Source organism: Nuphar pumila, chromosome 2, assembly GCF_984573655.1.
Source record: "Nuphar pumila chromosome 2, dmNupPumi1.hap1.1, whole genome shotgun sequence".
In the NCBI taxonomy this organism is placed as follows: domain Eukaryota; kingdom Viridiplantae; phylum Streptophyta; class Magnoliopsida; order Nymphaeales; family Nymphaeaceae; genus Nuphar; species Nuphar pumila.
Genome location: NC_143250.1, coordinates 122,592,522 through 122,605,741, shown reverse-complemented (window position 1 = coordinate 122,605,741; position 13,220 = coordinate 122,592,522).

Genomic DNA, 13,220 nt, shown 5'->3' with positions numbered 1-13,220 from the left:
TTGTTAGCCTTCCTTCCCCCAACATTTCAATTCCAAATATTGTGAACCAAAATACCCATTTACCTTTACCTATTGGTCCAAATTCTACTCAAAGTGAACTTGATCTACTTCAAAATAACATTGAACCAAGTCCCATTGAAAATATCCATGTTGAAAATCTAGTGCCATCACAAAGAACACATTACATGGTTACTAGATCCATGGATGGTACCCGAATACCCAAAGTTTCACAATTCTTCTTTGCTTCTCGCCATCAAATTTCTCCTCATATTCTTGACGTCATTGTAGACAATGAAGAGGAACCAACCACTTTGGATCAAGCTCAAACCCGTCCCAAATGGATCCAAGCCATGCAAGAGGAAATGGATGCACTCAACAAAAACAACACTTGAACTTTAGTACCGCTCATTAGTTCTCACAATATTGTTGGATGTAAATGGGTTTTTTGGATCATGAAACACTCTGATGGGTTAATAGCAAGATACGAAGCTAGACTTGCGGCCAATGGATATAACCAACAAGAAAGGGTTGATTTGTTTGAAACTTATAGTCATGTTGTCAAAGCCATGACTATTCGAGCAGTTCTTGCCATTGTTGTTTCTAAGGGCTGGCTATTACACCAATTGGACGTCAATAATGTGTTTCTACATGGATTTTTACAAGAAGAAGTTTTTATGAGCCAACCACCAGGTTTTAAAAACAAATTTTTTTTAACCATGTATGTCGCTTAAATAAGGCCTTATATGGTTTAAAGTAAGCACCCAAGGCTTAGTTTGATAGATTAAGTACTTACTTGAGAACCATTGGGTTTCATGAATCCAAGTCAGATATGTCCCTATTTATCAAAATTGTTGCAAAACAAGTTTTTTATGTGCTTGTTTATGTTGATGGCATCATTATTACAGAGAGTTCTTCTACTCAAATCTAAAAATTAGTCCATGATTTTGGAAAAGAGTTTTCTATCAAAGACTTAGGACAACAACATTTGTTTTTGGGCGTTGAAGTTAGGGATGGCAGTGGGGCGGGGCGGGGCGGGGGACAAGGTTTCCACCCCCGCCCCGCCTCCGCGGCGGGGATGGATTTTATCCTCCACCCCCGCCTCCATCCCCGTTTCATACCCTTCATCCCCGGTCCAAACGGGGATGAGGCGGGGCGGGGCGGGGATATTGTGGGGAAAAGTGGTCGGGGCGGGGATTAGGCGGGGATCGTGGCGGGGGCGGGGCGGGGCGGGGCAGGGCGGGGAAAAGTGCACGTCCACCCCCGCCCCGCCTCCGCGGCGGGGATGGATTTTATCCTCCACCCCCGCCTCCATCCCCGTTTCATACCCTTCATCCCCGGTTCAAACGGGGCGAGGCGGGGCAGGGGCCCGCTTTCCCCCGGTCCACTACCATCCCTAGTTGAAGTAATACCTCACAATAATGGCATTCTTCTTATACAACAAAAATATACTTATGATTTATTGGTTCGCACCAAAATGAAAAATTGCAAACCTCTTAGGACTCCAGCGGCAACTAATAAGGTCTTATCTAAGTTTCAGGAAGAAAATTTTCTAGATTCTACCAAATATAGAAGTTTTGTCAGGGCTTTACAATATATAACTTTGACAAGACTTGATAGTGCCTACTCTGTGAATAAGACATGTCAATTTATGCATCAACCAACACAGGTCCATTGGAATCATGTCAAAAGAATACTTTGTTATTTGAAAGGCACACTAGATCATGGTCTAAAGATTGTGAGATCCAACTCCTTGCACCTTGCTGCATATTCAGATGTGATTGGGTTGGATACCCAAATGATAAACGGTCTAGAAATGGTTATATTACTTTGTTGGGGTCGAATGTGATAGCATGGAAGTCAAATAAACAATACATGATGGCAAGGTCATCCACAGAAGCTGAGTACAAGGCTTTGGAAGGAGCATCCTCAGAACTGATATAGCTAAAAATGCTTCTACATGAGTTAGGGATCAAAGATGTGAATATCCCTAGTCTATGTTCTGATAATCTAGGAGACAAATACCTTGTTAGAAATTCAGTGTTTCATGCTCGTACAAAGCACATTGAAATCGATTTTCATTTTATCAAAGAAAAAGTGGCATAACAGAAACTTGAGATATGATTCATCAATTCAAAACATCAAACGACAAATATATTAGCTAAACCTCTTTCTGGGCCCACATTTGAGATTCTCAGAGACAAGCTCAATCTTAAAGAGATTGGCTTGAAGAGGACTGTTAAGAACAATTTTGATAAGGATAAAGATGAAGACAAGTCATGTGCAGATATGGTTAGCAAAGATAAAGGCCAATCATGCACAAATACGATTAGCAAAACAGAATCAAATTTGGTGAGATATGAAGATAAAAAAATATATCGTGTGATAAAATAAGTGAAACCAATTCTAGATTTGAAGCACATCCAAAAGATTTTTTGTATTATCTTTGTATAACAAATATGATCTTCTAAAAATGAACGACTCTCACATGAAATAATAGTGAATGAGAGTTAAAGAAGTGGACGTAGGCTTCTAATTGTTGAACCACTATAATTTTTGTGTTCTATTTGTTTTTTTGTTCTCTCCCTTTACAGGTAAAAATTGGGAGGATGTGGCAAAGGCAAAAAAAATCATAATTGGTTGGATTTACACGACCTCTCCCCAAGAGAGAGCTTTTCTACTTGAGGATCTTGTTGAATGAATGATCACACCTACTTTTTTTTTTTTAGCATTTGCTCATTGTTAATGGACACTTTTGCAGGAGTTCCAAGAAAAGTTGTCTACAAAGAGGCTTCTTGGAGGAAGATGAAAGTATTGACCAATATTTATTGTCTTCCTTCTGCATTGAGAGAACTCTTTTGTAAAATTCTCCTTTTCAATGAGCCAAGAGATCCGGATGTTTTGTTTGATGAGTTTTGGTAGGCAATGTCAAATGATTATAGACACAGAGGAGTCGTGTCTTCACAACTTTATTCTATTGGGTATAAAGAGTATGTTGCATGCGAAGAATAAAACTTTGTAGGATTATGGTTTGCTTGAGCCAAGGAACATAAAAAGAAATGGCATGTTTAATAATAGACTATTGCAAGAAGGGCTGAATGTAGTTACATCAGAGGAGGACTTGAAGAGTATAAAAAAATGTCTTCAATGAAATAATTACAATAGTTGTGCATAGTGAGCCGAGAGTTTCTTTGTTGATGGACACGAAGGAAGTGAAAAGACATTTTGTCATATGTCCTATGAGTTTTGAACATCATCGCATTGGCTACTGCATCCTTTGGCATAGTGGCGACATTGTTACCAGGCAGTCGTACTATACATTCATGATTTAAGATCCCCATTGAACTTTCCAACACTTCTCTTTGTAATATAATAAAACAAAGTCATCTTGTTGAATTGATTCAGAAAACAACTTTGATTATATTGTAGGGATAAGCCAGACATCGTGGCAGTTACCCACAATATGGTAACTTTCCCCTTATAGTGTCTCTTCCGATAAACATAAGGAAATTCAGAGAGGGAACAGTTAGTGTAACCGTTCCCCTGCTACAAGCTATATAAACGAGTGTCAATGAGAAACCCGTAAGTAGAGAAAAAACACAGATAAAGGTTAAGAAAACATACATTTTCTGAGCCTTTTCGACTAAGGAGGGAAGAGGGATCCTGCTCACCGACTGCTAAAGGAGCCTGCGCTCATTGGAGAGCTGTAGTCCGGCTGGGGAGCAAAGCTCACCCTATTCCAGCCACCAACGCCATCACCATTAGATCCGGTTCTCCGATGGCCGCCTCAAGTATGCTATCCACCGCTTTCCTGTTGTTTTCTGTTTGTGCACAGGCCGATCCCAACATTGGGTTATGGGCCCACACCCACATCCGCTGCGGGCTTGTTGGTGTTTTTCGGTGACTGTCGCCATGAGGCGGCAAAGCTTTTCCGACAGAGCGACATCGCCATGGAGCGACAACAGTCGTCCATGTCACCAAAAGTCGGCGACTGTCTTCGTGGGGCGACAGAGTAAAAAAAAACGATCGAGTTTTACCTGTGGCCGTCAGGCTGCTGGAGTTTTCGCAGTCGCCGCGGGCAGCCGCAGACTGTTGCCAAAAGGGGGGTTGTTTTTGTCAGATCTCTGGTATTTTGTCCGGCAACATGCAACATAAGGGTTTTAAAATCCCTTCTCCCTGTTTTATCTATTGTCGGCAACAAGGTTTTCTCATCGCCGTCTGCAGGACGCCGTGGGTGCCGTTAAGAAGAGGCAACTTTCGTCAGTCGCTTCACTGACGTAATGGTTCGTCCGGCGTCACGCGACATCCAGGGCGGTAGAAACCCTTTTTCGACTTTCCCCTGTACTTTCGAGCGATGGGGGTTGCCATGAAGGTGTGTCATCGAAAAAATAGCAGCCTTTAATGACTGATTCACTGGTGTCAGGGGTCGTCTGACAACTTGCAACTTCCAGGACATTGTATTCCCTTTTCTCAAGCGTCTAAGGTTTCTTTTTTCAGTCGTGGGGCTATGACGGGCAACAGAGGCTTCGGTGTGGTTTGCCAGAGATGTGTCACCGGCGGGGCTTCTATGTGGGTCGCCTATAGGCAGCGTGGGTCACCGACATGTGACATTGGTCGTCGATAATCCAAAAGGGTGAAACCCTCCCTTTCCGGTTTCACCGACTTTTGTAAACAGAAACCTTCGGGTTTCTGTTTTTTTATTTTTATCGGTGGAACCGGGTCTGAGTCTGGGTATGGGTCTGACCCGAATCCGGTCAATATCGGGTTTGACCCAGATTCGGTCAATACCGTGTCTAGCCCAGATCCGATTAGTATCGGGTCAGACCCGAATCCGGTTCATGCCAGGTCAGACCCGGATCCATTAATAACCAGGTCAAACCCGAATCAAGTTATAACTGGATCAGACCCGGATCCAGTAAAGGTCCAGGCACTATTTGCTCTGAACCAAGTCAGGGACTGATTCGACCTTTTTTTAGACCGATTCAGAGTCATTTTTGACTGATTCCTTCCAATTTCTCATCGATTCTGAAATGCTAAGACCATATTTTCATAAATATAAGAATATATAGGGATTTTGGCATACGGTTATAGGGTTTTATGAACTTTTGTTCATACTTGACAATGGTTCATTAGGTTCAAAACCAGTTTGGGGCTGTTTCAGACCGGTTCAGAGTGTTTTCAGATCGATTCCTGCTTATAGACCCAGGGTTTTACCCATTTAAGCTTGAATTTTATTATTGTTCCTGCATTTTATTTGTAATTATGCATGCATAAATGAATGTATAACATTGGCATCAAGGATAGCTGAATAACTTAGTGAATTCATGTCACCAAAGTGACTTAATACACGTATGTTGTCAAAATTTTATACTATTATATAGATTTAGCGAATATTATTGTTGTACTTAGATTCATGAAATGATAAACGACCCAAAAGTACTTTTATCATGTTTCGAATTTAGGTAGGGTAAAATGAGGCAAATGTGTTGAGATACATTGCACATGTGTATCCAAAGGCATCATGTGTTGATGGTCTAGCTTCACATGAGCCTCAATTTTACCAACTATGGTCGGTAGGCGTAGTGATTATGCATATCAACGCTCTTACCAAAGTAGGACTCCGATGACCCCCTACACTCGCTTGAAAATAAGCATATTCAGATCCTTTTATTTATTGCTTTTTCCATCAAGCTTGTCTCGTATATGCTTTCTTTTGATACATGTTTTTTGTCATGCAGTTTCTAGTTCTGTGATTTTAGATGACTCAAGTTCTATACATTTTCTTAATGGATCTAACTTTAGTGATTGAAAAGAAACTGTTCTTTTTATATTAGGGTATATGGATTTAGATCTGACGCTAAGGATAGATGAACCCGCTGCCCTGACTGATCAAAGCACTGTTGATCAAAAGATTACTTTTGAGAAGTGGGAGCACTCGAATAGGCTTAGCCTGTTGCTTTTGCAATATAAAGTGGCTAAGAATATTTGCAGTGCTATCCCACAATGCAGAACAATGAGGGAATTTATGAGTGCTAATGAAGCACAATTTATGAGTTCAAATAAGGCCAGAGCCAGTATCCTAATGTCAAAGCTTATAACTATGAAATATTCTGGAGGGGGTAATATTCGCCAGCATATTTTGAAAATGAGAAATATAGTGTCGCAGCTGAATGACATGAAGCTGGTCATTTCTGATTTTTTTCTAGTGCATTTGATTCTAGCATCCTTACCTTTGGAGTATGGACCTTTCAAATCTCTTACAACATACATAATGATGAATAGATATTCAATGAACTTATGTTCAAGTGTCTTGAAGAGGAAGAGAGATTGAAAGGAGAGAATGTGCAAAGTCTACATATGACTTCTCATGGCTTCAAGGTAGGACCAAAGAAGAATGCATTCAAGAAAAATGCTAGGAAAAAGTCAGCAGGAGGCATCTCAGAGCAAGCAATCCGATTCTGCTTCCATAAGGTACTTCTTTTGCAAAAAGAAGGGACACAAGAAGGCAAATTACATAAAGTACAAGAAATGAAAGATAATTTGTTATTTGTTTCTCATGAATGTAATTTATTACAAATTTCTGAAAATAACTTGTGGATTAACTCTAGTGTTACTATTCATATTTTCAACTGTCTACAGTTGTTCTTAAATAGAAGGGAACCAACAATGCATGAGAAACATATATATTCGGGGAACAAGATGTGTTCGCATATGAAGGGTGTTGGGACCTACAAGATCACTTTAGATATAGGCATAGATTTGGATCTGCATGATGTCTTTTATGTTCTATCATATAGTAGAAACTTAATTTCAATTTCAAGATTGGATAAATTTGGATATTGCTTTAAATTTGAAAATTTCAAGTTATTCATATACATAAATTCTATTGAAATTGGTTATGCATCAATTTATGATGGTTTGTATAAATTGAACGTGAGGATCCAAACCCAAGAGTCTTTGACTTCTGAATACACATCACTTGAGAATAAACGTAGCATGATTAATGATAAATCCTACATGCTTTGGCATCAAAGGTTGGGTCATATATCTGGAAAGAGAATAAAGAGACTCGTAAATAAAGGGATCTTGAAATCTCTAGACTTTACCGACAATGATTTGTGTGTTGATTGCATAAAGGCTAAGCATACAAACATATATAAAGAGGATGTCAAATGTAGTAGTGAGATATTAGAGATAGTTCATACAAATGTATGTAGACCGTTTACCCCTTGTTATACAAGCGATAAATATTTTGTCACCTTTATTGATGACTATTCACGATATATGTATATCTACTTGATTTTTGAAAAATATGATGTTTTTCAGATGTTTAAGAAATTTAAGAAAGAAGTAGAGAAACAAACCGATAAAGTTATCAAGATAGTCAGGTCTGATAGAGGTGATGAATATTATGGTAGGTTTACTGAGATAAGACAAAGAAAATGACAATTAGCGCGATTTCTCAAAGAAGAAGGCATTGTGCCTTAATATACCATGCCTGGTAGTGCCTACCAAAATGGTATAGCTGAAAGGAGAAATCGTACGTTTAAAGAAATGGCCAGGGCCATATTGAATTATTCAACACTTCCTATGAAGTTGTGGGGTGAAGCCTTAAGGACTGCTGTGCATATTTTGAATAAGGTTCCTACAAAATCTGTGCCTAAAACTCCCTACGAGTTGTGGACAGGTTGAAAACCATCACTGTCTTATATGCACATATGGAGATATCCTCCAGAGGCTAAATTGTATAACCCTCACATTAAAGCCTTTGATCCAAGAACAACTAGTGGGTATTTCATTGGTTATTCAGAGAGATCAAAAGGATACAGATTATACTGGCCATCTTATTTACCACAGATTGTCGAAACGGATAAGGCAAAATTCCTTGAAGATGGTTCAGTAGGATTAAGTGCACTTTAAAACCTTGGTTTTGAGGAAATACATGATCAAGTTTTATTACCTGTTAAAAAAAATACTAAGAGATACCACATTATTATCCATAATGATGATGCGGTTGATCACCCAGTTGTTGATGCACAAATCTAAAGTGAACCTATTGTGGAAATGCAGAAGAACACGAACAGAATGAACAAGTTCAATCTGAGCCTGAAGAATGACCTATTTGGAGATCCACAAGAGTTAGGAAATCTACCATACATCTTGATTATGTGGTGTACCTTCAGAAGCCTGATGATTTCATAGATATAGATGATGACCCATTGACTTTTATAGAAGCTATTGAAAGCAAATAATCTTTGCACTGGATAAAATCCATGAAAGAAGAGTTGGACTCTATGGCTAATAATCAAGTATGAGATCTTGTAGAGTCACCTAAAGGAGTAAAACTCATAGGGTATAAATGGGTCTTTAAGACCAAAAGAAACTCTAAAGGTAACATAGAGAGATACATAAGACAAGATTGGTTGCTAAATGATTTACCTAGATGGAGGGCATTAACCACAATGAGACATTTTCTTCCTGTCTCAACTAAGGAATCAATGAGAATAATTTTAGCCCTCGTAGCTCATTATGACTTATGGCTACATCAGATGGATGTGAAAACAACGTTCCTCAACGAGGATCTGAATGAAGAGGTATACATGGAACAACCTCTTGGTTTCTCTGAAGATGATTGTTTGGCTTACAATCTTAACAAATCAATATATTGACTTAAACAAGCTTCCCGACAATGGTATATTAAATTTTCCCAAATCATTATGATTTTTGGGTTTATAGAAAACATTATTGATCAATGTATATACCTTAAGAAAAGTGGGAGTAAGTTCATTATATTGATGTTGTATGTGGACGACATTTTACTAGCAACCAATGATATAAAATTACTTACAGAGACAAAATAGTTTCTTGCAACACATTTCGATATGAAAGATATGTGTGAGGCTGCTTATGTACTTGGCATTGAGATACGTTGGGAAAGAGCAAAAGGTTTTCTAAGCCTCTCCCAAAGATCCTACATAAATAAGGTATTAAAGCAATATGGGATGAAGAATTGTTCTCCTGGTTCAACACCCATATTAAAATGTAACAAATTGAGCCTAAATTATTGTTCACGGAACGAAATTGACAAAGCACAGATGAGTGCTTATCTATATGCATCAGTTGTTGGCAACTTGCAATACACGCAGACTTGTTCACGTCCAGATATTTCCTTCGCAGTAGAGATGCTTGGTAGATTCCAATCTAATCCAGACATATTTCATTGAAAGACTGCTAAGAAAGTCTTGCGGTATTTGCAATGGACAAAAGACTATATGTTGACGTATTATAAAGTTTATCACCTCGAGGTCGTTGGCTACTCAGATGCAGACTAATTAGGAGGATGCCTTGATAGTAGAAAGTCTACTACTGGGTATATCTTCTTACTTGCTGGGGGAGCAATTTCTTGGAGGAGTGGGAAGCAGACGACCACTGTTGCTCACACCATGGAGGCAGAATTTATAGCATTGTATGAGACTACTTCGCAGGCCATATAGTTGAAAAACTTTATATCACAGTTAAAGGTGGTCGATTCCATTAAGAAGCCATTGAAGATTTACTGTGATAATGAAGTTGCAGTGTTCTTTTCGAACAACAACGAAAGTACTATGTCATGCAAGCATATAGAGCTAAAGTATTTTGTTGTTAAAGAAAGGACAAAGAATCATCTAGTGCATATTGTTAATATTGGTACCAAAGAGATGATTGTTGATCCTCTTACTAAAGGGCTAGCACCAGGATTATATTTCGAACATGTATTGAGGATGGGTTTGTTAAACTCTTTTTGACATATGCATATGAATAAAGTGATCACATACAGTTTATTGATTCCCATCATGGTTGTTGTTAATCTCATAAGGATTAGAGATTTAACTTAGGATATATAGAATAGATTTGTAAAGGCCAATTTATTTATCAAGTCATTCCTATAAAGTTTACTGGTTTATCGTCGGAACAAGTGAGAGAATGTTGGGATAAGCCATACATCATGGCAGTTACCCACAATATGGTAACTTTTTCCTTATAGTGTCCCTTCCGATAAACATAAGGAAATTCAGAGAGGGAACGCTTAGCGTAGCCGTTTCCTTGCTACAGGCTATATAAACGGGTGTAAATGAGAAACCCGTAAGTAGAGAAAAATTACAGATAAGGGTTAAGGAAACATACCTTTTCTGAGCATTTTCGACTAAGGAGGGAAGAGGGATCCTGCTCACCGATTGCTGAAAGAGCCTGCGCTCATTGGAGGGTTGCAGTTCGGCTGAGGAGCGAAGCTCACCCTATTCCAACCACCAGCGCCATCACCATTGGATCTGGTTCTTTGATGGCCGCCTCAGGTATGCTATCCATCGCTTTCTTGTTGTTTTTTGTTTGTGCGCAGGCTGATCCCAACATATATGGGATAAAACTTCGATGACTAATTAGCTTGTTCAAGACAATTGATCATACAGTCAAGGATTTGACTTCTATTGATGCAATATTCGATGCACATTCGATGGTGGCTTTAGACAAATATTACCAATGATCTTGAAGGGGTCAAGAGCTTCTATAGTAGGCTTCTGTTTAGCCATGTCGAAGCTATGGGAAGGTATGAATGTGTTGTGGATGAAAGTAAATATATGTGCATTAAAGGATGTGTCCTACAATGATTTCCTGCCCAAAGTTGGAGATGGTATAAAGGAGGTGTATAATGATGATTGGATTGTGGTGCCAGAAAGCTTGCGAGTTGCTGCTGTGACTGAACTGAGTGACATAAGAAGTTTGATAGATCATGTACATAATGGTGTGCCCTCACAAGCGTCTGCATCGTCCGTCACATCTTCACCAATATTGGTGCCAAAAATTGAACACATTGGTAAGGTTAACAACATTATGCTCAACGATCATGATGGTGAGGTGCGAACATACTATAGTTTTGATAGTGTGGAGGATGATCAATTTCAGTTATATACTCATGAATTCTTGAACGGTTTGCAGACGACAGATTTTCCCTTACATATGCTTTAACTAAAAAAGGGTGCACCTTTGATGTTGCTGAGGAATTTGAACCCCTCTGCTGTTTTATGCAATGAAACACCCCTGGTTTGTAAGAAGTTCAAACAAAACTTGTTGTAAGTCGAGATTTGTGGTAACAAGCATAACAGGAGGATTGTGTTCATACCCCAGATAATCTTCATACCAAAAATAGATATGGTTGTTCCTTTCAAGTTTAGATGCAAGCAATTCCCACTAAAGCTTTGTTTAGCAATGACGATTAATAAGGCCCAAGGTTAGACAATACCACAAATAGGAGTCTACCTTCAAGAGCCAGTGTTTTTACATGGTCAACTGTACGTGGCGTTATCACAAAGCAAGTCGAGAACACAAAAATATTTGTGTGCCACAGAGATCACACCAAACTAACCCAAAATAGAAGCTTCACGAAGAACATTGTGTACCATGAGGTCTTCAAAAAAACTTTGTGATCTGCTGCAATGTTGCTCCTACCGAGTACATGCACATCTGTTTCTCGGGTCTCAACGACCTTCTTTTTGTGCAGTAGTTCATGTTCTGAGATCTTGGGTTGTACACGCTCTCCATTTGCTGCATTTCTTATATTTTTTTTGTGTTTTTTTTTTCTCATGCCGAGGTTGCACGGCTTTCCTACCGTTCCACTGTTGTTCTGTTGATTTTTTGGTTGGATTGGAATACGTGGTCCATATCCAAATAGACCAAAAAAATGAACTGGTTCTCCTCTTTCTTCTGTTTCCTTATGTGGAAATGCGAAGGTGGCCACGTTGTATGTGAGTATCTGTTGTTTGATGGTTGCGTCTGGGCGCATGTATTTGCTTATGCAGTTTGCTTAAATCGTTGTCTATTCTTATAACAACTTTCCATTTTCTTTCTTTTTGTTGCAACCCCTCTGTATCTTCCATGATGGAAAAGTGGGTATAGGTGCAGAGGACCGTTCGAAGGCGCTGCCGGACTATTTGATACACCGAATTTTGGATTGCCTTCTGATGAGAGATGTCATCAGGACGAGTGTCTTGTCCACTAGGTGGGCTCGTCTGTGGCTGTTGGTAACTTGGCTGGAGTTTGACGAAGTAAACTCCGTTCATCCGTATGTGAAAAGGATTATTGAGGACCACACGATGATAGTCGAACAGAAAGCTTACATCTTGGAGATAGTTCAGAGTGAATTCGTCTCTATGGTGGACTAGTGCCTTTGTGCCAATGGTGTCAAACTACGGTGCTTAAAGGCTCATTTCTGTGGGAGAGAATGCAAAGTTGCCACTGTTGACAGGTGGGTACGAAAAAAAAGTGGGCATCTAGGTCTCCACTTAGTCCATCTCTACTTTAACATGTGCTTCGATTTCCGTCCTTGAACACTCAATGTAAAAGATGGATGCAAAGCTTTTGGCTTATTGGAGAAGACAGTGATATCGAAAATAAGCATATCAGTCGCTGCCATAAATACAATTGTTTTTCGTTGCTTGTTGTTGCAATCTTTCATTTGGAAGGATGCCAGAGCTCCCCAGAGGAATCGTTCTATGGGTTAACGATTGCTTCACCTACAAGTGGATGCTTACAACACTTTAGGATTGCAAACTTCTGCTATTGGGTGTCTCTAGATATAGTTGCGCTGAAATTGAGGTTCTTCGAATATGAGGACTAGGTAGGTCATTCCCGTGTATCCGAAGAGACGCGTTGGAAATGAAAGCAAAATTCCAGGATAGTGAAAGCTAGAATTTACTAAGAATTAATACGATAGGCGATTCTCCATTTTCATATCACGCTTTAATAATTACACGGCCTTCCCCCAAAGACAAATACATTTCTCTTAGGAGTGCAAGACATACCTCAAAGAGGTGAAGTGAGCACAAATCTCCAGTGAAGATGACGTAACGAGCAGGCTGGGGTCGTCCGACAACGTTCCAACGAAGGCACAAACAGCGGCAGGGAAGAAAACAGAGAGGTTGTCTGTTGTATACGATGTCAATGGAGGGCATGCACAAAAATGCAACGGTACAGAGGTACACAAGCTCTAACAGACTCCTCGATCGACTGAAATGGTATGTGCGGCATAAGAAAGCAACCCGCCGTAGGTGATGCATTGACCTCTAGTTTTAGACACTGGGACCATACAACGGGTGAGCGACGGAAGAAATTTGTCATTGATAATGGTTACAACATTCTAGATCATTGTGAATTTCATGTATCACGATCAAGTATTCTTTCACACAACCACA